General features: G+C 34.1%; 1 protein-coding gene across 2 annotated transcripts in view; it reads left to right on the forward strand.

The window, feature by feature from the left end:
- CALCRL (calcitonin receptor like receptor) overlaps window positions 1-25,106 on the forward strand; it is a 104,162-nt gene that overhangs the window by 18,147 nt on the left and 60,909 nt on the right. The window contains exon 2 of one of the 2 annotated variants that reach the window (XM_047872110.1): window positions 1,659-1,726. The exons of the other annotated variant lie outside the window; for it this stretch is intronic. The gene's annotated coding sequence lies outside the window, so the exon portion shown is untranslated. The remainder of the gene's footprint in view (window positions 1-1,658; window positions 1,727-25,106) is intronic. 2 annotated transcript variants of the gene reach the window in all.

Below are 25,106 nucleotides of genomic sequence, written 5' to 3' on the forward strand. Positions count from 1 at the left end.
CATCAATAAATTTTCTGATAGCCATGACTACTGACATATTTGTTCTTTCACTCACCCCAAATCACCAAAAGGGTGAAAAGATTCTTTCATAGCATTTTCAGCTGGAATGAAAAATAAAATTTTTAGAACCATGCAGAAAAAAAAAAAACAGTAGTCCTTTCTATTTCATGTGCTACTTTATAGCAAGTTGGGAAAATTCTCAAAGTAAACTTCAACTTTGAACCTTCTGAATTCCATAGATATGCCAGTAAAGCCTGAGACTGACAAGAGTTTTTATTTTTTCCAAAATAGCTTGTAGAAAATCCAGATTCTAAAAATGTGCAATGTTTGTTGGTGTAAAAATACACATCTCCTTAATCAGACCAGATCATGATCCTAATTGGAACATAGACTACACACCTTATAATAATATATAATAAATTATTAAAATATGTGAAGATATAAACATTTACAAAGTAATACAAAAATGTTTTTTGAGTCATGAAAGATTTGATTGCAGAGATTGCTTTTAACATAGCTTTCTTAGTACTTTTGACTTTTCATGTAAAAATCCCTATGACTTCATAGAAATCCTTGGCAATAATTCAAAGATTATCATTAGAAGTAGCAACAAATAGGGATGTCTGGGTGGCTCAGTTGGTTGAACATCTGACTCTTGATTTCAGCTCAGGTCATGATCCCAGAATCCTGCATTGGAACCCCATGTAGGGCTCCACGCTGAGCATGGAGCCTGCTTGAGATTTTCTCTCTCTCCCTTTCTCCTTTTCTCTCTCTGCCTCTCCCTGCCTCTGCCCCTCTCCTCCACTCATGCGCTTCCTCTCTCTCTCTCTAAACTAAAAAAAATTAAAATTTTTTGAAAAAGTAGCAACACATTGATGATCCATAAACATAAGTTCAGTCAACGTCCCTCAAATCACAATATGAACCATTGGAGGTACATAATTTGCAAACACAAATTTGACATCTTTGAAGTTCTATTAAGTCTAAATACCATGCAAATGCAAAGCAGGATAAACTCGAGATGCCTTCAACATTAGTTTGAGTCTGGAAAGATGCATGTAAACTCCATTCATATACATTCTTTGTTTAGCAGTGGATGAATCTTACTTGTTGGTAGTGTCCTATGTTTAAAGAAAGTTAAATGTTGTACTGTCATGATCTAGCCTCTGCCTCCCTCTTTGACAAGGTCTATGACACTCTTTGCCCCTCATTCATTCCACTTCAATCACATGGACCTACTTTCTATACTTTGAAACAGCTATGTCATTCCGTCCTCAGAACCATTCATCGAGTCATCCTGTCTTCTGGGAACAACCTTTCTCCTGAACATTCCAGAGCATCCACCTCTTCATACTGCTACGATCTTGAACAACAGGGACCATCCTCCATGTCTTTTAAGAATCTCCATTCTTAAAAAATAAGGTGCCAAGAACAAAGTTCTTGATTACTTCTTGGTTAACATGGTGGCAACCTGGCAGCCTAAATGTGCCTGATACATCTCCTCCCAACTTCCCATTAAAATTCAACATTTGAAATACAAGGTTTACGATTTTAACAAAAGAAGCACACTAGTATATAACTTCAAGTTAAAATCTCTAAAATCCCATTATTCACTAATAATATTAACAAATTCACAGGAATGTTCTCTTGTCATCCAGGGTTCTACGATGACACATCAACCACTTGTGATGCCACCTGTCAAATCTTTGGATGGCCCTACCTTCAGGTATTGCATACACTCCAAAATAACATTCGGGCCCTAATGAAAGTAACACGTTGGATTTCCAGTGGAGTTGAGAATAATATGAACATGTTAATAATAGTAAGAAATATTTCACAGAATGATTCTTAATGTCAAATAACTTCTGAATAAAAGAAAACTTTGAAAGGTAGTCTAACAAAATACTGGTAAGGATAGACTTATGGACATCTGTCAAACTTATAAAGTCATTTCCTCAGGATCATCAGGTATGGATTTAGCCCTGAAGTTCTTATTTCCTTGACCAGAGAACTAGGGATGTTAAATTAATTTGAATGGGTCCAGCAGATATAGTAATATTAATGATCTGGTAGTATTTGCCACAAACATCACACACAAAGACACACATACACACACACATAATGTCTGCAGCTAAGCTTTTAATATTATAACTATATATATATATGTTTCTATATATACATACATAGAAAACAAGTTATGTTTAACGTTATAAAATTATAGAGCTAGGTTGCTCATTTGAACTAACTTTGGCCTGTAAAGGTCGTTCTTTTGTGATTCACATAGTCACTGTTAGATTCCTAGAAATGATTGTAAAACTTTCCTGTAATTGGAACATAAGAAGATATCATTTATAAATAAGGGAACAGGAAAATGGGGGAGTGGTGTAAGCTGTTTTAAAGATTTAAGTTGTTCTAGAGACTATTTTTTTGAACTCCCTGGTCAAATAGTTTCCATTTCAATCCTGGGCATTAATTACAAGTTTCAGGGGGCATTGGTGCTTCCAGAAAGATTACTGGTATAGACGGATTTGTCTTCTTATTTATATTTAGCATTATAGTTCCATGTCAGATAACATGGAACTGTTATTATGCAATTATTATTACACCTCACAACCCTCTTCCTGACAAAATTAAAGTGGTTTTCCTGTCCTAACTTATTTTTAGACTGCAAAGTATTTAACAATTAATCATGTTTAATCCTGATAAACTATAAGAACATTAATGAAAAAGGCTTCTAAATAATTTTATCTTGAATTCAAAGCTAAGTGACATAATTCCTTCTTCTGATTTTTAAATTCCAAAGTAATTCTGCTGGACCCAAAAATAGACTCTCTATAATTATTCTTTTTCCCACAGCATGTCTTTGGGAACTCATCATTGTTGTTCTGTCCTTTTATGTGTCAGCTTCCTCTGCACATTACATTTTATATGACTCACTGTTCCTTAAAACAAGGCTTGAATGCTCAAAATGCCTACTTATATCTGACAGCTGGATTTTTCCCCCTGAACTTTTTTATGTGAAGTGGAGCCAGATCAATTTTTATTAGCCCCAATTATGAAGATATATAGGAAAGAGCACAAAATGGAAGAAAATTCACTTAACTAGGCAAAAGCTGATCTTGACCTCTACCATCTGTGTGTACTAGTCATCTTCTTGTGAAAATTAAAAGTATTACACAATATTTTTCTGTCTTTCCAACTTACAAATTTTAACATGTATTGGGTAGTGTGAAGGAGATAGATTGGAAGTGGCTTGAAAATGAAAGGTACAAATATAAACTGTTTTCTGTTCATTAGATTGATCTCTGACTTGCAGAGTATTGGTAAGATTCTTTGTGAGCAGTCAATTGCCTCTTTTGTAGTTTCTAAAATTTTATTTCCAACAAGTACAGTTCAAGGTGGATGTGTGTTTAAATTCCTGCACGAAAGAGGCTGAATAATTGTCTTTGGGGAGATTAAAAAAATATAACAGAGAATCAGAATTGCGTTTGCCATCATATTAGTTTGACTCATGTATGATTTAATTTTAACCTCATGAAAGCAGCACAGAAGTGAGACTTTGAAAATTCTTGGTCTTAGATCATCTACCATGGCTGTGGGATACGAGGCAAAAAGTCTCCTAAACTCCTACCTTCCAAATCCGTAAAATGAACAGGTTACACTATAAAACTTCTCAGGTCCATTCAGCTTTGAGATTCTGGAACCTCTGACCCTAATTATTCTGAATTAAAGATAGGAACTGGAGATAGAATACTATCTGAAGTTATTGGTAACAAATAAAGTGATTTGTAATAGCTCATTTCTAACTTTGAATATTTTTGCCCTGATTTATTTAGATAATCATTGATTATACTCTGAAATATGACAGATGGTTAAGAGGTGGGAAAGAGAAAAAAATAAGGAGAATATCTCTGGCTAGATTGAATTCAGGAAATAGAAGGATCTGTTTCCGGTTATCATTAAAATTTAATAATCTTCCTAAAAATTCTTTATGCCTCCAACATAGCAACAATATTAACTTTTAAATTTCTAACGCTTTAATAGTCCACTTTCACATTGAAATCTTAATCCAACTGGCACTGAATCTCAGATATAATTTTTTCCTCCAAATTGATGGACAGTTTTACCAACACTTTGTATTAAATAGTTAATCTTTTCTATTACTGATTTCAAACTTTACTACATTGTTATATTTACTAAATTCTACTAAAATTATTTTGGATTCAAAGGTCCATTTGTCTTGTTACTTGTTCAGTTAAACTTCAGAATTATTCATTACCTTGATTGTATATTCATTACCTTGATTTATAGATTATTTGGGAAACAATTAAACATCTTCATACATTTTAGTTTTGCATCTATTAAAACAAACGTCTATTTAGGGTGCCAGGGTGGCTCAGTCAGTTAAGTGTCTGACCTGCTCAGGTCATGATCTCACAGTCCGTGAGTTGGAGTCCGGCATGGGGCTCTGTGCTGACAGCTCAGAGCCTGGAGCCTGCTTCAGATTCTGTGTCTCCCTCTCTCTCTGCCCCTCCCCCTCTTGCACTCTCTCTCTCTCAAAAATAAATAAATAAACAATAAAAAAATTGAAAAAATTATAACATTTAAAAAAATTAAGAAAATCTTATTTTCAGCAAATAGTTCAGAGAATCAGTAGTGAATCAGTTTGATTAGAACAGTAGGAAGTAAATCAAGGTAAATATGAAACTCAATGTTTGTAAACTGTATTAAAATACTCCAGAAAAATTATATCTTCAGTCTTTGGAACTATGCTCAATAGATCAACTCCATCCATGACTGTCTTACCATCCTTTGTAAGTTTTATTGCACAGTATCCTGTTGCTCAGAGCCAAATATAGATAAACCAAATATAGATAATTTTTCTAAGAGATATGATTAAGGATCTATTATAAAAATAGGTAATCAGACATACAAAATATATTTTTAAATGTAATTTTTTAAAGAATCAAAAGATGTAATTTCTTTTTTTTTTTTTTTTTTAAATTTTTTTTTTTCAACGTTTTATTTTATTTTTGGGACAGAGAGAGACAGAGCATGAACGGGGGAGGGGCAGAGAGAGAGGGAGACACAGAATCAGAAACAGGCTCCAGGCTCTGAGCCATCAGCCCAGAGCCCGACGCGGGGCTCGAACTCACGGACCGCGAGATCGTGACCTGGCTGAAGTCGGACGCTTAACCGACTGCGCCACCCAGGCGCCCCAAAAGATGTAATTTCTAATAGACAGTATGTTCCCCAAAATACCTGTTCTCATCTTGCTATGTAATTACGGAGCCATGTTTCCAAGAAAAATGATTCAAATAAAAATTATGAATTCAACAAAATGAATGTAATTTTTTTAATGTTTATTTACTTTTTTTTTGAGAGACATAGACAGAGTGTGTGTGGGGGAGGGAGAGAGAGAGAGGAAGACACAGAATCTGAAAAAGGCTCCAGGCTCTGAGCTGTCAGCAGAGTCCAAGTTGGGGCATGAACCCATGAACTGTGAGATCGTGACCTGAGCCGTAGTCAGACACTTAATGACTGAGCCGCTCAGGTGCCCCTCAACAAAATGAATTCAGCCCAACTGATGAGGAACCTTTGCTATATATATACTTGTCATTTATGTTATCACATGCAAAATTGAGAATGAATCTAACACCCATCTCAAAATTCAGTGTTCTTATGGATCAAGTGCCTTGGTGTCCTTTATGAATATGCTTTTCTGAAAACTCCTTGTTAATTCACTTTTAACCAGACTGTCTTTTAGTGCCTAAAGTTGTTCTATTTTGTATTGGTTCCTGAAATAGCCTTTCGATCTCCATAAAAAATTGTGTTCATATAAATTGCTTTAGAACATAGTAAACTTCATTGCAGATTTTCATAATGAAAAATTCAGGAGAGGTTGCTATGCTAGCAATGAAAACTTCAAATAACTTCAAATCAAATGATAGACATCACCATTTTTAAAATGTCACTTGTCCTCTCAATATCATATCTACTTCCTGCCTCTCTCCATCTTTTTGGATCCACTCTGCCTTTATTCCTTCTGTTCATCACTCGTTTGCCTGATTCCTTTCCAGGAGGTACAATACTACATTTTCTTTTCTTTTTTTTTTTCTTTTTTTTAATGTTTATTTATTTTTGAGAGAGATAGAGACAGAACATGCATGGGGGAGGGGTACAGAGAGAGGGAGACACAGAATCCGAAGCAGGCTCCAGGCTCCAAGCTGTCAGCACACAGCCCGATGCGGGGCTTGAACTCATGAACTGTGAGATCATGACCTGACCCGAAGTCGGACACTCAACCAACTGAGCCACCCAGGCACCCCATCAATACTACATTTTCTAATCCTGATTGGTGAAAAGGAGATTTCTTCTTATTTGAGCACCTGCTAACATTCATAGCCATGTGCCTGCTCTACTCCAACTGTTATTTTTACTATTATTTATTTATTAAGATTTTATTTATTTTTTAAAGAATCTCTACACCCATTATGGGGCTCAAACTCACAACCCTGAGATTAAGAGTTGCATGCTCCACTGACTGAGACAGCCAGGCACCCCAGTGTCATTTTGAATGTATTTTATATATTAAAAAAAAACAACAACACAGTTATTTTCCTAAGAGGATTTCTGATGACAGTGCTAGAATAATCATTATTTAATATGTTATGATAATTTTCATACTTACTAATATTTAATTTAATAGATAAAAAATAAGTTGTTGAAATGCATAGGAATCATGCTATATGCAGTATAAATACTATAAATTTTAAAAAATTCATTTTCTTATCATTTGTTCCTTTTCACGTTTGCTTTACATTAAATTACAGTTTAAGTCTTAATCATTTTTCTTTTTTTTTTATTTTTTTTTAACATTTATTTATTTTTGAGACAGAGAGAGGGACAGAGCATGAACGGGAGAGGGGCAGAGAGAGAGGGAGACACAGAATCTGAAACAGGCTCCAGGCTCTGAGCTGTCAGCACAGAGCCCGACGCGGGGCTCAAACTCACAGACCGTGAGATCATGACCTGAGCCGAAGTCAGACGCTTAACCGACTGAGCCACCCAGGCGCCCCCAGTCTTAATCATTTTTCTGACCACAGTACCCAGCATAATGGTTCTCAAACACAATATAGTTTTATTTATGGTAGAATTGCATTTTATCATTTAATATGTCTTACATATTAGACATATCACTTTAGACTAGTGATCTACAAACTGGGGTATGGATACCCCTAAAGGGTAGGCAGAAATAGCTTGTTTTACAGAAATCAATTCTAGATCTTTAACCTTCATTTGAACCCCATCCTAACTCTTGTCATTACAAAATTCCGAACGTCCAAGCTTTAGGCCATTTCTTCATTTTTACCTCTCCTTTCTTATAGTCTTACTTCTTTACACACACATGCATTCTTTCACCTGTCTGAGTCTTACTACAAAGCATTTCTGCAAAGTGTAACAATCCCGTAGGCCACAAATGAGGATAGGCACAATGCAGACATTGGTTTTGCCAAGCCTCCTTCAAAATGAACTCCCCCCTCTCTTCATCTCATTAATTGATGTATTTATAATAAAGTTTTACTTTTTTTGTTTAAAAATCATGTATCAAAATTTATAATACATTTACTATGATTTGATCTAGAGTATCAACTCTAGAGCCAAACTACCTGGCTCAAATCCTGAGCTAACCACTTTTTAATCACTTGGTAAAATTAATAAACCTACTTGTACCTCAGTTTCCTCACAGGTAAACCTAAGAAAAACATAGTACCTACTATACATGTTTTTAATAATGTGATCATAAAGTCTGAAAACATAATATTACTTTTTTAACTATTATAATATAAATGAGAAAATAATTTATTATGTATAATTTATGTATACAGACTTAGTGGTTTCTCTGTATATAAATTTATAGATACAAGTAGAGATAGAGGTATTTAGTACTTGGAATTTAGTAAACCTTTAAAAAGTGTTAGTTACTATAATATCTACATCGTCATTATTTCTAAAAAAAAAAATTGTAATGGTAATGCAATCAAGTAGGATTTTTAAAAACATTCATTGACAGTCATTTGGACAGGAATTTTAGTTTTTATTTTAGAGAGAAAGAGTGTGGAGGGGGGAGAGGGGCAGAGGGAGAAGGAGAGAGAATCTTAAGCAGCTGTCCCCACCAAATGTAGGGCTTGATCTCATGATCCTGGGATCAGAACTTGAGCCAAAATCAAGTCAGTTGTTCAACACACTGAGACACCCAGGTGCCCCAGGAAATTTCACCAAGGTATATATTTTGTTGCATAGAAGATTTTGAGCAGGGAAGACTTCATTGAAAATGTTCCTATGAAAAGATTAGGAGAGGTTTGCATAGTAGCCATGCAAACATGTCAAAGGAAAAGGAAAAACACCATGGTTCTTAAAATGTCACCTGCTCACTCAATGATCAGTTTTCTCTCTCTTTCTGGCTTAATTACAACAAGATTAACTGAATCTGGGATAATGTGACTAGATACTATAGATCACACAGAAATGAGCTGTTGGTGCTGCTAGTAAGCAAATAAATATAAGGCTCTGTAAGCAATGCATTGAAACATACCAAAAAGGTTTCTCTTTTGTTGTTAAGGACAATAAATTATAAGGAGGTTAAGAAAGTTCCTTTACAACTAGGGCTTATAATTCTCTGTGTAATAATTTATATTTGCAATTTATGATCATTAACAAATAGCTTACTTTTATTATTTTTGATAATGATACATTTGCAAAAACATAAGAGGGTGCCATTAGATGCAGGAAAACTCCATAATCTTTTACCAAGATGCATTGACTCAGCAATCAGTTGAACAGAGAGTCCTATATTGAAGGAATTTTTATGATATTCGAATCTTGTTCAGTGGGATAGTCCCATACTTATGATTAAGAATCAGGCCCTTCAGGCCAAATTGCAACCAGAGTCCATCAAACTTCAGATGAATTCTAATAGTGGATGGGGTGTGGATTTCCCCTATGTAGGAAAACCCCATGTTAAAAAAAAGAAAGCATCTCCCTACCCTGCCAACCAAAAACCTTGTTTGTTTCACTAAGCTAATTTATTATTGTTTCATTTGTCTTCCATCCTATCACCCAGGCCTTTCTTAAACTTCCTTTCAAAGCAAATTAGTTATCTTTTTATGGAATATACAAATTTGACAAAAATCTTTTCCTCTTCCTGAAATGTGCAAACCCTAGCTTGAATGTGACAAAGTAAAATTATCAATCAGATTAGGCCACTTCATTTATACCTATCAAGGTTATAAATGAGCTAGCTCTTAGCCAGTGCTTCCTAAACTGTCCATATTTATATATTTCTGAGGTTATCTCATTTTCTGTTTATGTTACTCCATCAGTCACAGTATACTTATAAATGCCAGATGGGCAAGTCCTCCACATTTTGTGGCTTGTTCCATTAATGTATAAGTCCTGCTAATGTTATACTTAATGATACATCTTTATATGTTTGCTATTTAAAAAATGAAAAACATTTACATGTATCGCTTCCTGTAGAAGTGAGCAAATTTCTACCTAAAGTAGTGGGAAAATGCCCAGGACCTAGGAATTAAAAAAGGATGTGGCATATGAGGAAAGTACAGTTATTTATTGTATTTTACAGGAAATTCCTGCTGTGGCTAAAAGTTCTTTGCTCTCTCAAACTGCTGTAGATATAAGACAAAGGGAAACCAACACAAATCATTGTACGTCTTAATATGCTGAATCTAAAGTTTGCCTGCCATGAGAAACAGACTGTTAGAAACAGGCTCTGGATTTAAAGGAAACTAAAGCTGTGATTCATAAGCCTGGCAAATAGACCTGGCGACAATTAGTTAACTCCAACCAGCCTTTAGACCCATTTTTATTGTTTTAAACTGTTTTACATGACACCAAAACCTCCAGAAGAAAATTCAACATTTCTGTCAAATGTTTTGTCTACATGACCTGAAAGAGTAACAGAAATTTAAGTAACCAATAACTATGATTCCAATTATAAAAAATTACCTCATTGGTCAGCTCCACATTTTAAAAACCAATTTGGCTATTGCTAAATGAGGCTTTCAGCAGGAGAGTCCCTCCTCATAAGAAAAAAAAATGCTGTGCTGAATTTATTATTTTTTTTATTATCACACAAATAGAGTAAAGTTGTTTTTCACATTTACTATATAATTGGTAACAAATTCCAACTTCAAATCATTTGGGGATTCCACTTTATAGAGTGTGCTAATCTTAGTTACTTATTTCCAGAAGAAGTTTATTAGTCCTTATTTACTCTCCATTTTTCCCCAACCTCTTTGGCCATGCAATAAATGATCCAGAAAACAGTGCCCTGACACAGGCTGCCACACCACTGGGAGCACTAATACACATATACACATAAAATCACAACATACTTTAGAATTAATTTTCCCATCATAAGCATCAATTTTCTGAATCATAGCAGATTTTAGAATTTATGATTATTGCCAGGTCATAAAAATAGTCCTCAACATGAAGCACCTGGGTGGCTCAGTCAGTTAAACATCCAACTCTTGATTTCGGCTCAGGTCGTGAGATCCAGCCCTATGTCAGGCTCCGCGCTAACAGGGGACACTCTTTCTCTTTCTTTCTCTCAAAATAAATAAATAAACACTTAAAAAATATTTCTCAACATTATCCTATTAAGTCTTGTGTTTTCTTTGCAAAGGAGAAATAATATTGAATTCTTCTATAACATCTCAAATGCTACATAACATTTGATAGAATACCTGGTGGAAAATTATATACAAATAACCAACTGAGCCACCCAGGAACCCCTCACAAGATATATTAAATTAAAATCATAGACTACCTTTTGGGTTTACACTTTGTAATGCCTGGTTTGGAAAGGTCTATATATCTGTAGCCAGAGAAAATTCTTCTATTACATTTTATTATTATTGTCTATTCCTGTCTTTGAAGATCAAATTTATCTTTGCAAAATTTTATTAGTGAATCAAGGAATATCCACGTTTTCTCTGATAAGTCCTATCTATCATAATGTGAATTGTAATTTCTATTCTTTCTATAACTTGAAAGTCTTTGGTGCCATTTCTGGCCATAGAGCTTTAAAATGCCCTATTTTCACTACTCTAATATATTAGCTTTATTGTTCTATAGGACCAGAAGTATCCTTACAATTTTTTGATACAACCCCTACATTTTTTAAATGAAAAACAGAGAAGCAGGCAAATAAAAAGATTGGTTAAAAGAAAGAAAATAGTAATCTGGTGTCACAACCAAAATAAGGACCTATTTCTCTTCAATATACTTATATTGACTATTCTATACAATGACTACAAACCACCTAATCATGCCGTTTAGAAGTTATCTATAAGCAACACTCCATTTTTCACAAAACTTAATTTTTCTCCATCTTCTTCTGGATGGTCTCTATATTGTCAACATGACACTAAGCATTCTCTGATATTTATTCTAGGATATTGTTAGATTTGATAAATCCATTTCACGATGCCCCCATTCACATTCTGTTAAATCTGAACTTTGGGGTTCATAACCACTCTAGTGTCCATTGAATTTGTCAAGTTATTTTCTAACTGGGGTCACATAATGTGCTGATGTACTGGAAACTTGAGGATAGTTGTTGCCTCAAGATCTCTCATGCAATTTTAATGCAAACTCTGTTCAAATAAGTAGCGCGATTGATATCTCTGTTGAAAAAAATTTGACCTGTCAAGTTTCTGAAACTGCTCTCCATATCCTGACATGATGAAAATGCTACTCAATTAACACACACATGTGCGTAGAGACTTTGTGGCCACTGTGTCTTTTCCAGGTCTCTCAATGGCCGTTTTATTGTATTTTTCTCTCTTTATGTGGCAACATATTTAGCACCAGGGCCTTAAGAAACTCATTAGGCAGTGAGTTTCTATATTGAAAAGGGATTGTGATAAAATATATTCTTCACAGAAGGTAAAACCAGACTCTTACCAGGGCCATCAAGCTGACTTCAAACATCGGTGGAATGGACGAAAAACTAAGCAGAGATTCTGTTCATTAAATGTAACTCATTTAAGTCATTTGGTTTTTAAATCTGCCTAAACCCATATGGAAATATATATTTTCTAAAAATGCTAATTTTTAACTGAAATCTCAGTAATAAAGAACACATGACCATTTGTGTATATAATTAGTTGCTCACATTTCATCTTGAAAATGCTGTTAGCTCAGTTCCCAGGGTTTTGCATATCCAGGATGATTTTCCTGAGACAGCATAGGGTAACAAATAGGAATTTGGGTTAGGGGACATGTTTCTAGTCTGTTCTTTGCCTCTGAGCAGCTGTGCTAATGTGGTCAAGACATTTCACTTCCCTGGTCCTGAGTGTCCTCATCTATAAATTAAAGGTTTTTGGACCTAACTGATCTTGTTTATATTGTGAAATGATGATATTTAAACAAAATAATAAACAAAAACTGCATATAATTGGTTCTCATCAAATAACAGCTTTTGTTACTATTATGGCTATTATTATTAATGAAACCATTAGGTCCTTTTAACTTTAATTGCTGTGAATGGCATTGAGTTAAGTGTTTTGGCTGACAGTGTTCTGTTCTGAATTGTTTCAACAGTCTGTGTTTCACTAGAATTGTGTGCAAAAACATGGGTACTTACTGGGTGTATAATTAACGTCAAGATAAAATACTGAGAGTATCTTCTATGATTAATTCTCCTAAACTGTCAACTGGTCACACATGTATGGCTTATCCAAAAGATACTTACTACATCATCTTCCAACTCATGTTACATACTTTATTGCTAATTCTGAAAAAAAAAAGGCACTTCCTGGTATCAGAAAGATCTCAAATTGTATGTGATTGCTCATAAAATTAATAATTTCAAGGCAGAAGTTGCACAGTATTATTTAATATGGTCCATTTTTTTTCTTGAAGAATACTCTAAAGCTCTTAATACAAGCAAAGAAACCAAGTTAAATGTAAAAGAATATTAAGGATTGTTACTATCCTAGTAAGAAAATGCTCCACAAACATGATCTTTTAGTGATGGTTTTGTTGGGTGGGAGGGGCAGAAGTGCTTCATATAAGCTTTAAAATAGTACTAATAAATGTCAATATAGCCAGTGACTATTAGGGGGAGTGAAATATATCAGGTTCCAGAGGTAGTTCTGGTTAACAGTGTATGTTTAAGAGTAAGAGTCTCAGGTTAGAATCCTTGCTCACTTCATTAGTGGGATTACTTTGAGCTTTAATTTCCTTATCTGGAAAAAATAACACAGAGAATATCATAATTTGTTACCTTCAGAATTGAATATGATAGTATGCTTATAATACCTAAGACAGTGTTTAGCATGCAGTGAACAATAAATGGTAGCTATTACTATGTAAATTATTTTATAATCCTGATTTCAATAGTTATAAATAACATCAGATTAAACCTTGGTTTATAGTAATTTATTTCCTACTATTTAGTTTTGATATTTTGGTAATAGATTATTGAATGCTACCTCATTGAATTCTTGACAATTTCTGCTTTCCTTTTATTAAATAGAGGAACCAGGATGAGATGCCTGGTCCAAACACCCTTCTTTCACCCACTTCCTACTACCCTCCACTGTTATCCCTATGCTTGAAAATATACTGAGGAATGTTGAATGTTGCTAAAGAAAGAAACAGGAGGTTGTTTTGTTTTGTTTTCTGAGACATAATCTATGATGAGGAAGACATAAAGACTCAGAGTATCACATGGCACCTATACTTTATTGGACATTGGAATTGGTTTGGAGATTCTAAGGACCTGAAGATGCAGACAACATTTTCATGAGAAAATTAGTAAAACTCTGGAAAGGACTTGTGCTGTCTTAGGGCCCAAGTGGCAATGGCAGCAGAGGATAAAGTTAGAGGTCATTTTCTACCATTTCTATATAGAACACAGAAGGACTATGGCACCTTGAGAAGTGAAGACTTTGTGAGGATTAGGTTATAGTCTTTGTGACATTATTGTCAAATTGAAGTAGTAAGACATGGCAAGATGAAGGTCACTGAAAGTGATTCTAAGGGCAGAGAGAACAGACAAAGAAAGTCAGAGTGCTAGGGAAAGAATGGTGTGGGTTGGTCCTATGAAAGAGACTGGCTTGCAAAGCATCCCCTTAGGGATTTCAAGAGACACTTGAGACTTTGCAGGATGCTGGAGGTCCAGTGTTCTAAGGTGCAGACAAAATCAGAAATTTGTGAGTTATTGATAACATGACTTGATATCCAGAGGCTTTTGGGGTTCAACAAGTTTTCAGTCACAAGAATAAGAGTTTATGTAGTCTTAGTCTCTATTTAGTCTTATTTGTAACTAAGATATTTCAATAGTATGGAACCAAGAGTAGGTTTCAAAGTGTTTGGATTTATGGAAATAATAAGTGAACTATGGGATTAGCTACTTGACTTTAAGTATCTTGTGGTTTCATGTGAATCATCTGGCAATAAATCAAGTGTGTGATATTTCCTAATAAAGTTATTTTCAGAAAGGAAAAAATGAGCATAGCTTCTTCCACATGGGAGGTCTTGCTACTGCTCTATATAACCCTAAGGATTAATCTGTTCATGGCTTAGATATTTCTACCTAAGAACACAACATGTAAATTCTTGTAAGTCCACAGTCACAAGTCAGCATTTAGTGGTTCAAGGGAAACTCAAATGGCTTTGAAACCCTTAACTCAATTGTTTCTTAAAACCCATGCAAAGCATTCAGTATTTGATATAAGTGTACTTATACTCCTAAACACATATTATTGATATACTTATGTGTAAATAATCTAAGATTACATATTATAAATGTTATTTCATTTCTTATCTGAACACTAGCCTTCCCCCATACCTCTACTCACTTATAGCCCTCTCCTGTACATTTCAAAATTCTTTTTTCTTTTCCTCAAGATACCACTCAAATATATACACTCTTGAAAAGTAAATTCATATTGTTCATTATTTTCCTGCTGGAAGTACTTGACAAGAATTCATAGTTAGTTTCAACATATTCTTTGAATAGATTTATTTATTTATTTTTTATTTTTTTGCCCTGCCGAGCTCTTTGTAGTTCTTTGTAGGCAAACACATGAAACTTGGCAAAGGCATCATGCTCTTTACCACAGGGACAGCTGCTTCTCCAGTACTAGTCCACTTCTTTTCTTTTAAAAGTTTTTGAAAAGAAGAAGCACTATAATTATGATCATTAGCCTATTTGAGTTCTACTTTCAACCAATTTCATTATAATGTTATCATTACATTTTGAGAAAATAGTTGTTCAATAAATACGACATTTTTCCAAGATATGCATTATGAACATTAAGTCATAATCTCATGAAAAAGAGATATCTTCTGTAACTAGTTCATTAGATGATTATTTTAATCGAACTGATTCTTGATACAAAAGACAAACTTCTGTCTTATATTCACTACCCTAGAAAGATATGATCTTTTAAAAACATGAAATAACAGATTTGATTCACCTCAACCACTCCATGAAAATGATTTTTAATGTTCTTATTTTGAAAGCTCTCTCAGAAATGTTAGCATCTATTTCATTTTATAGATTTTGGAATCACAACTGAAGATTCAATGATCAGTAGAGGAAACAGAAGGTGAGTTGGCATATGAGCCTATCTCTGTTTCCAAAAAGATGAGCATGTGACTCTAGAACTAAGAGTTATTAATCACAGCATTTTCCAAACTACTATATTTTTTATTTTTTTGTAATTTTTTAAGTTTATTTATTTTGAAACAGAGAGAGAGAGACAGAGAGAGAGAGAGCATGGGAGGGGCAGAGAGAGAGAGAGAGAGGGAGACAAAGAGAATCCCAAGCAGGCTCTGCATTGTCAGCATGGAGCCTGATGCAGGGCTAGAACTCATAAACCATAAGATCATGACCTGAGCCAAGATCAAGAGTCAGACACTTAACTCACTAAGCAACCCAGGTGCCCCTAAACTGCTATATTTAATGCTTAATATTATGATATTCATCTTTATAATGCCTTCAGGCAGATGTCACAGATCCTTTTGAGATAAATTTATGCCTCTAGTTAAAACATTCTAAGGAAGGCCTTTTTAATGCATTTTAATTTAACCTCACATATAGTATTTTCTTAACACAAATTGTTCTTTTGCAAATTAAAATATATTTCTTTGTTCTAAATTTTGAATAAATGAAATGGCCTACTCATCAATCAGAAAGTGTTTAAAATGAGATAATTTTTATAATACCATTTATAAAGCTCTTAGAAATTTTTCTCTAGGTTTCACTTTAGATTCAAGCTCTGAGAACCAACTAAAACCTAACTGTATTAGTCTTCTAGGGCTGCCATAAAAAAATAACAGACTGGGAGGCTTCACAAATTAATTTTCTCACAGTTCTGGATGCTGGAAGTTCAAGATTAAGGTGTTGGCTGGTTTGGTTTCTCTTTAGGCCTCCCTTTTGGGCTTGTAGATGTCCACCTTCTCACCATGTCCTCACATGGCCTTTTCTCTGTGTGTACGCATCCCTGATGTCTCTTCCAGTTCCCCACTTATGACCTCATTTAACCTTAATTACCCCTTAATTGAGGGCCGTATTTCCTAATATAGTCACCATTTGGATTAGGGCTTCAACATATAAATTTTTGGAAAAAAACAATTTAGTCCATAATACCAACAATTTCTAAGAAATTATTTCAAAGAAGGTGGAAGAGATAAGAATTATTTTAAAAATTTTGAATCTCTAAGTAAAAAGTAATCATCCATGTCTTCTATATGCCAATGACTCCCAAATTTAAATTGTTATGTATGAACTTCTTACACATCAGCCCTTCAAAACGAATTCTTCAGCCAAATATTTCATTAACTATTTATAATTGGAAACCCTTTTATGACTCAATGTCAAATTGATGCCAGAGACACTATAAGTTTCCTACCAGAGATACTATTAAGTGCCACAGAAGTTTATGAAAATTTTTCTATATATTAGTATGCATGCTTTTCGGATTTATACTCTTCCTCAGATTCTTCAAAAAGATTTCTCTTTCCTTGGTTCTTCAATGTTTTTCAATTATGCCCCTTTTTAAAATTTTTTTTTGTTTGCTGATCATTACATGAAAATAGATCTGCTTGTGGGCATACACATTTTAAGAGGTGACCTTAGCTTGTTCTTTATTCTCTAGGGTTTCACCAAAATCTCTTTCCTCTTTTTAGGTCAGGAATTTAAAGACAAGCCTGTAGGCACTGATTTTAGCCACATTCCCAACATTTAGGGAGCATTTATGTAAACATTTATCTAGATTTTTCTAATGTGGAATTGTCTCATATCCTATATCACATGTCTTGTTATCTGGAGCTCTTACACTTTGACAAGTAGAATTCATAAAAACCTCTTTTCCAGGAAGAAACAAATATATTGTCTCTACAGTGGCTCTTTGTTACTTCATTCCTTCCCTATAGGACTTGATTTGTTAGATTCACTCTTAACCAAAGAATTTATTGAGACAGCACCAATATCTACACCTAACCAAATCAATCCATCAACAAACAGATATATTTCATTTTCTGAGAAGTGGGATTCCTGAACGAATGGCAGGCAGTGGGAGGGGTGGAGGATGGGGGAGAGGGGAGATGTGTGTGGGGTGTACAAAAAGAATAGACTCATTTCTCTGGTTCCCTTAAAAAAAACACCCACACTTACTAATTTCCTGATGAGTACAACTCTCAGTTCTATGAGCTTCAGAATTTGGTGCTGATGTGTGTGTTAACTTCTTGTCTTTTGGGTAGGCGCTGGTTGTTTCTAAATCCAGTTCTATGTTTACTAGAATGCCTCTACGGTCCTGGAAAAATCTGTGTTGAATATCAGTGTTTCCATGTTGTTGTTTTTTTTCAACTTTTGGGTATTCAATGTGTAGGTGCCATAAAGATAGTAGATGGCATATAGTGCACAGGCTGTCAGTCAGATGCTATTTGTAGCCAAGATTCACATATACTTTGATTTTAGGTAGTATTTATCCTATCATGATAAAAGAAAGGTTGTATTTGCAGTCTCCTACAGATTTGGCAGCTAATAGTTATGACCTTTCTTAATGAAAGTGGATTTTAAATGAGTCATTATGACATGCTATCTACATTAATATATGAACAGTGAGTTTAAAATGTTGTCATCGATTTATAGCTTTATTATTTAAAGTTACTTTTATATTTATAAATGAAATATTGTTAACTAATATTGGAGAATGAAAAAACTTCCTTGGATAAAATATGTTAATTGACTTTCTGGGACAGCTACAGTTATATAACTTTCCCAAACTCACACTCTAATAACACAGGATAGAAAACAGACTGTTACTCTCCAAAATGAAATTTTTGCATAAGTAAATATTTACTATGCTGATGTCCCAATTTAGCTTTCCATTCCTCCTACTGGGTGACAATTATTGATATCCAATATTAAATTTGCCTTATAATAATACATAATAAGAACTTCATTAAGTGCTTATTAATATGCCAGAAAGTGTTCTTAGCTCACTACATACTAATTTTTCATGTAATATATCAACCCCAAATTGGATGTATTATCATTATCTCCATTGTATGCAGATATTGAGGTTATAGGGATCAAAGAATTTGCCTGTCACATAAATAAATAGTATAAATTTATATCAGAGCTCAACAAAATACAGACTTAATCAATGACTAACTCCAAAAAATAATCTTTCTCACTTCTCCCAAGATGTAAATGTGAACAAAGCAAACTCTGGGTTACCTTCTGTGGTACTTTATATCTATTGAAACATAAATCAGAATTATTTTGTGTGTGTCAGTACACAAGTTATAGCTTCAATGAAAGATTATTTCAAGATCAGGCCAATGACAATGACTTTGCCTAGTTTTTCTACTTCAGAATTGTTGAAGAGAAGAGTAATTTCCACATTTGCTGGAAACAGTCTACCTCAAACCTACTTTTGTTCTTTTGGTATATGAATGACAGTGTGTTAAATAATATTATAGTCCTATAAAATCCTCTTGCTTTCCTCTTACAGGAGGGGGCAGATAGGATTTAATCAACTGGTAAAAATATAACAATTATAGAGTAGTGATCAAATGGAGCAATTAATTTATAAGATTTAAAAAATAAGAGCTGACAATAATCACAAAAAATAATATATGATGTCAAGTAAAATGGAATGTTTGAATCTCTGAAATTTGAAATTCTGATATATAAATACTATGCCCATTTGATGTTCGTCCTTTTCTCCCTATCTTTTGTTACTTTTTGTGGCTCATATTTCTTCCCCCTTCTGGACTATGTCTCAGTCTCTCTCTCTCTCTTTTTCTCCTTCCCTCTCCCTCTCTCTCACAGTTGCTTAGATCACAATAACATCTTCTTTATTCATCCAGAGGAAAATCCTGGCCTTCTAGCAAGATTAAATCCTGAATCAAAACAAATGAGTTTGAAAAGCTGATCCAGTGGAAGAGGGGGGAAAAACCTTAATGTTTAAAACATTTTCCCAGGGGTTCCAGGACTATTATCCTTCACTGTTTGGGAAACCAAGTCAATTAAAGGCATTCATATGTAAAACATTCCTTTACAAAGAGCTCACAGTGACTGTTATGGTCTTGGAGAGACTTACAGATTTGGAGAGACTTGGTATAGATTTTATATCTTTAACCAAGAATAATTGTAAACATTTTATATGATCTGAATTAATTTATTTGTACACTCTTTAAAAATGTAATTGTTACTTATTTTTAGGAAAAATTTTAGGAAAAATTAAATTCTGTATCTCTATGAAATGTTTTAGTTATGAACTTTATAAAGCATGGAGAATGAGAGATCAGAATAAAAATGTTAAAGAAAACACTACATTTTTAATCTTATCTTTTTTCTTGGTCTACCTATTCTTATTCTTTAGCTATCACTGGAGTATAATCGCTTCATCCACTGTACAGTGATTAAAATACTTAATTTCTTTCACTGAAGTTTTTTGGTAACTTTTCTGAGATGAGAGAATTTGTAGATGAATTGCAATAAAATCCAAAAGTTGTTCTGGAAAAGCACAAGAGCAAAAATATAAAAATTGGATGCAGAAGGGAGTTTTTAAATTTTCACTTGTACAGAGCGAAGGACTCCAGTTCAAAGGTATATGCATTCATTTATTTATTTCTGCAGTAGGCCTTTGGGCTTCTGTATCATCCTGACTTTTTGAAAGGAAGATACACCATACATAACATAATTTTATGAGCATCATATTATTAGACATATATCTTTGGGGTATATTTTTAGATTCCCTTTTTCTAAATAATGCTTAAGATTGTTGACATAACTCCTTTATTAACTAAGGCATTGAGAAGAAAAGAGGGAAAAAAAACTCCTTATAGCTATAAGCAAAATCTCAAAATAAGTTTTCTAAGTATATCAATAAATATCAAAATAGCATTATTTTACCAACCATAATATTTTGTTGCATGTATACCTGAAATAAATCAATGGGGAAAAGTTCCTTTTTTTTTTTAGTTTGGCCTTTGATACTTAATGTATTTGCATTAACACATAAATAATAATAACAATATTTTCCCCTTAGAATAATAGAATTAAAGAACAAAAAAGAATTTAAGAATCTAGTCCAATACCCTTATTTTACAAACAAAACAAAACTGACACCACCAAAGTTAAATGGATTTGGTCAAATTATGTAGAGCTTGTTTAGTAGCAGAAACCAAGACAACATATAGAGGTGAGAATATTAGGAACTTTAATGCACTATACACAAGAAGCCTTAGGTCACACCTGTTTGTTGCTAGAACGAGTTCTCACTCTGTTTCCTCTTTGATCCCCAGGTTTGGTCAAAATTAGAACCCTGGGTTTACTCTCATTCAACCAGATGCTATTTGAATTTTTTAAAGCAACATTTTATTTTAATATATGCTTATTGCCAAAAAACCTTTAATATCAAGCAGTATATATTTATATCTCACTCTATCTCAGCCCTCACTTTATACTCAAAGACCTCACATTCTTGTATTTTTAAATTTGGATTTTTTTCTCTTAGAATATAAAAGTCTATGCTATCCCAAAATTCCAGGGCTAATAGGCAAAAACATACTACTAAACTTTTGAATATACACCATTTGAGAATTAGAAGAGGGGCACCTGGATGATGGTTAAGTGTCCGACTTCTGCTCAGGCCATGATCTCATGGTTTTTGGGTTCGGCCCTGCATCGCGCCCTGTGCTGACAGCTTGGAACCTGGAGCTTGCTACAGATTCTGTGTCTCCCTCTCTGCCCTTCCAATGCTTGCACTCTGTCTCCCTCTGTCTCTCAAAAATAAATAAATGTTCAAAAAAATTTTTTTAAGAATTACAAAAAATAGTTCGTTTGAAAATGTTCACAACTTTTCCATTTTGATTGTCATAGTGTATTTACCTACCAATTAAAAAACTTTTTTTTCAGAAGTATGAGAGAACACTTTTATGACTAATTTAATAGTGCTTTTCTTTATTTTGCAAACGGATGGGACAGGGACACCTGGCTGGCTCAGTTGGGGGAGCCTGTAACTCTTGATCTCTGGGTTATGGGTTAGAGGTCCCTCTTGGGCATGGAGATTACTAAAAAAAATAAATAAACTAAAAACAAACAAAAAACAAAATGGCTGGAACAAACCATCTTAACTTTTCTTTTATTCTTTCTATGGACACATGAATTTTACTATGATCAGTTTTTGTAAATTATTAAAACAATGCTAATGATTATAACTATGCACACATATTTGGTAATGGATAATATTTATTTATTCATTAAAAAGCTTAGTGAAGTTTACGACATTCCAGACAATGCCCCGGAGACCTAAAGATTAGTAAGACAATGCCCTCAAATAGCACTCACATTTAGTGGGGAGGATAAAAAAATCAGACCTCACCAAGTCGAGTGTGATAATGTGCTATTAGAGGATGCGGAAAAAAGGAGCATTAAGCTATCTGTGGTGTAGGCATAACTTGGGGGGGAGACTCTGGAAGTAAGTTCAGAGTTTCTTAAGGATGGCCCAGTTAAAGTTAAGTCCTGAAAAGACAGTAATTAGATCTTTCGTAAAGAATTATTAGTATTGTTGTGTAAAATAGTTTATTTTTTCCAAAAGTCTACTCTTCTCACATTGGACTAAAAAATTTTCCAGTTGATTAGTTAACATGTGTTTTTAAGGATGTTGATTCCCATCACTCCTTCCCTGAGTAGGAAATAAAACAGGAAAATGGGTCTTAACTTCTAGTTTTGGCTTCCTCTCTTTCTCTCTTTCTCTTTTTCACACACCCACAACAGAAGAGGATCAAATCACATTTTTTTTAAAGACTTATTTGGTTACTTATTTTAAGTATTAACCATAGCAGGGGCACCTGGGTGGCTCAGTCAGTTGAGCATCCAACTCAGTTAGGCTCAGTTCTTGATCACACGGTCTGTGAGGTCGAGCCTGGAGTAGGGCTCTACACTGACAGCTTGGAGCCTGCTTGGGATTCTCTCTCTCTTTTTCTCTCTCTCTTTCAAAGTGGCTTTCAGAAAATTTAAATTACCTATGGGTTTCACATCATATTTCTTTCGAAATCACTGTTTTAAATATTTTGATTCAATTAAATTCTGTGTAGTCAACAATCTATATATATTTTTAAAGACCATCAAGTGGAGTGCCTGGGTGACTCAGTCAGTTAAGCATCCGACTCTTGATTTCATCTCAGGTCATGATCTTGCGGTTCATGAGATCAAGCCCCATGAAGCTCTGCACTGACAGCATGGAGCCTGCTTGGGATTCTCTCTCTCCCTCTATCTCTACCCCTCCCCCACTTGCACATGTGCTCTCTCCCTTTCAAAATAAATAAATAAACATTAAAAAAAGTACTAACCACACCATTATAAATAATGGTCAGTTAAAACTCCATAGAAACCAACCAACCAACCACCATATTAGGTTCCCCTATACTTCCTCTTTTTTTTCCCTCCTTTTTTGTACCAACTGGTACCCCTTTTTATGCGGGGGCAGAATCCTCCTAAGATTTTCTTCATGATGGAGATATGTAGCAGAAAATTTCAGTTTCATTGTAAATTGAATATTCTGCACATCTCCACTAAAGAATTTATAACCAACTTGTAAAAGTACATATTTTCTTACAAGTAATTTTCATTAAATAATAATAACTAAATCAAAATTATACAATTCTACAGAAAAAGAAAGTATTTTAAAAATCATTTTATTGTTTTTGTTTTTTTGCTGGGGATGGTGGTGGGTGGTCCAGAATCAAGCTTTCCCAATAAGAATGAAGTGATAAAGCTCAAATGAATCACAGCCCCATATTGGCAGTATTTTATATTAAAATAAAAGGCAACATTATGTTTTAAAACACAATAGTATATTTTATTTAATTAATAAGAAATTATCAATTTAATTATTTCAATTATTTTTATTATATATGTATATATTTATTATTAAGTCTTAATTATTTTGGACAACAAGATAAACTTAATTAAGAGCTGCTGCAGACTTTTCTTTCTTTCCCCTTGAACCATTTATGGTTTATATATGCACCATTTTATTTCCAACTAATAACCTCCTGCTATTTCTAGACAATGCCTCTGATACCTTCAGTTTCACTGGTTTCTTTATCAAAGAATTGATGAAGCAAATAAGAACCAAAAGTTGATAATGCAAAACCAAGTCTTTTTAGGGTATGTGTTTGTGATAAATCAAGAAAGACTTTTACTTCTTTGATAGTATTGTCCTGGGGATCTAAAGAGAAGATGTGACAGACTTAATCACAGGTGTTTATTACCATTTTTAGATCAAAGGCCTAATATATAAAAGAAAAGGCACCTCCTAACAGAGCAAGTGTCAGCAGTGTTATGTACAGAGCAAAGACAGTTCTGATAAGACAAGTGTTTTTCAAAAGGGTGCCTTTTGTCACACTCTCTTGAATATTGTAATCCCACGTGTATGGTGACCGATAAAGTCCTTCTGTAAAGAAAGCTGACAATTGGCATTGTTTGTTAAATATCCATATATAATTTTACTCAAAATTACAAATCTTGTCACTGGGACCAATGAAAGCAAACCAAGGCATTCCCTTTCTGCTGCAGGGGAGAGAGAGATGACTTCTTAAGTACTTACCACGTCCCATATTGTAATAGGTGATTATGTGAGTTATTACATGTAACCCCCACAGTGTATTTAAGATATGTTGTATTATGTCCATCTGAAAGCTACAGAAACCCAGGTAGAGGCTGCAGTTTAGGTATCTGCCTACATTCTTAATTAGTAGATACTGCAGCTAGTATCCAAAACCAGAGATCCAAAAACCTGTGCTCTATGCCCTGCATTTTGCTTTCTGTTTTCCTGTCTTTTTTTTCCCAATACAATTCCCCTACTGTTATTTAAAAGGAAAAAAATGTTATCTGCTGCCTAAAGCAGCCTACTGCTCAGATAGGTGTATTGACTCTTGCCCCAGAAGGGCTCATGTGAGAGTTTTCCAGCTATAGCCTCTATCCAGATGTCTGTCCAGTAGACTGTTTTTAACTTTTATTGACTTTCATCATTACTTTTTTTTTTCTCTGAGATTGCCAGGGTTATCACTGGTAAGAAAGACTCCCGGTGGGGAAACACGCCTCACTAGAAAGACAAACACACATAGTACTACAATCCAAGTTGCAATTTGAGAAATGGGCCTCAACGATGTATGAGATTCATTTTGAAGTGACCAAGTCAGACCTCAGGATGTTATGAATCTTTTCTTTTCCTCCAAAAGAAGAAGAAGAAGAAAAAAGATCAACTTATTAGGTTCCTAGGGAACCATTCCATATGATTAACGTATTTTCCTTTTATTTTAACTTTTACTAAAAAACTATTAATTTTCCATAGTGATTTTTTTTTCTCTTTATTAGGAAAAAGTCCTACTGTAGCGGACAGATTTTATACTTGACTTTTTGGGAAATCAACCCTTCTTTTGTTTCTTCAGTGTATTTTGCATTTACATGAAAATGCATTGTCTTAAGATGCAGGGAGAGAGGGGGCAGTCAGGTTATGAAAATGTTTTACTATTGTCATTAA

The sequence above is a fragment of the Prionailurus viverrinus genome, chromosome C1, assembly GCF_022837055.1.
Source record: "Prionailurus viverrinus isolate Anna chromosome C1, UM_Priviv_1.0, whole genome shotgun sequence".
Taxonomy (NCBI): domain Eukaryota; kingdom Metazoa; phylum Chordata; class Mammalia; order Carnivora; family Felidae; genus Prionailurus; species Prionailurus viverrinus.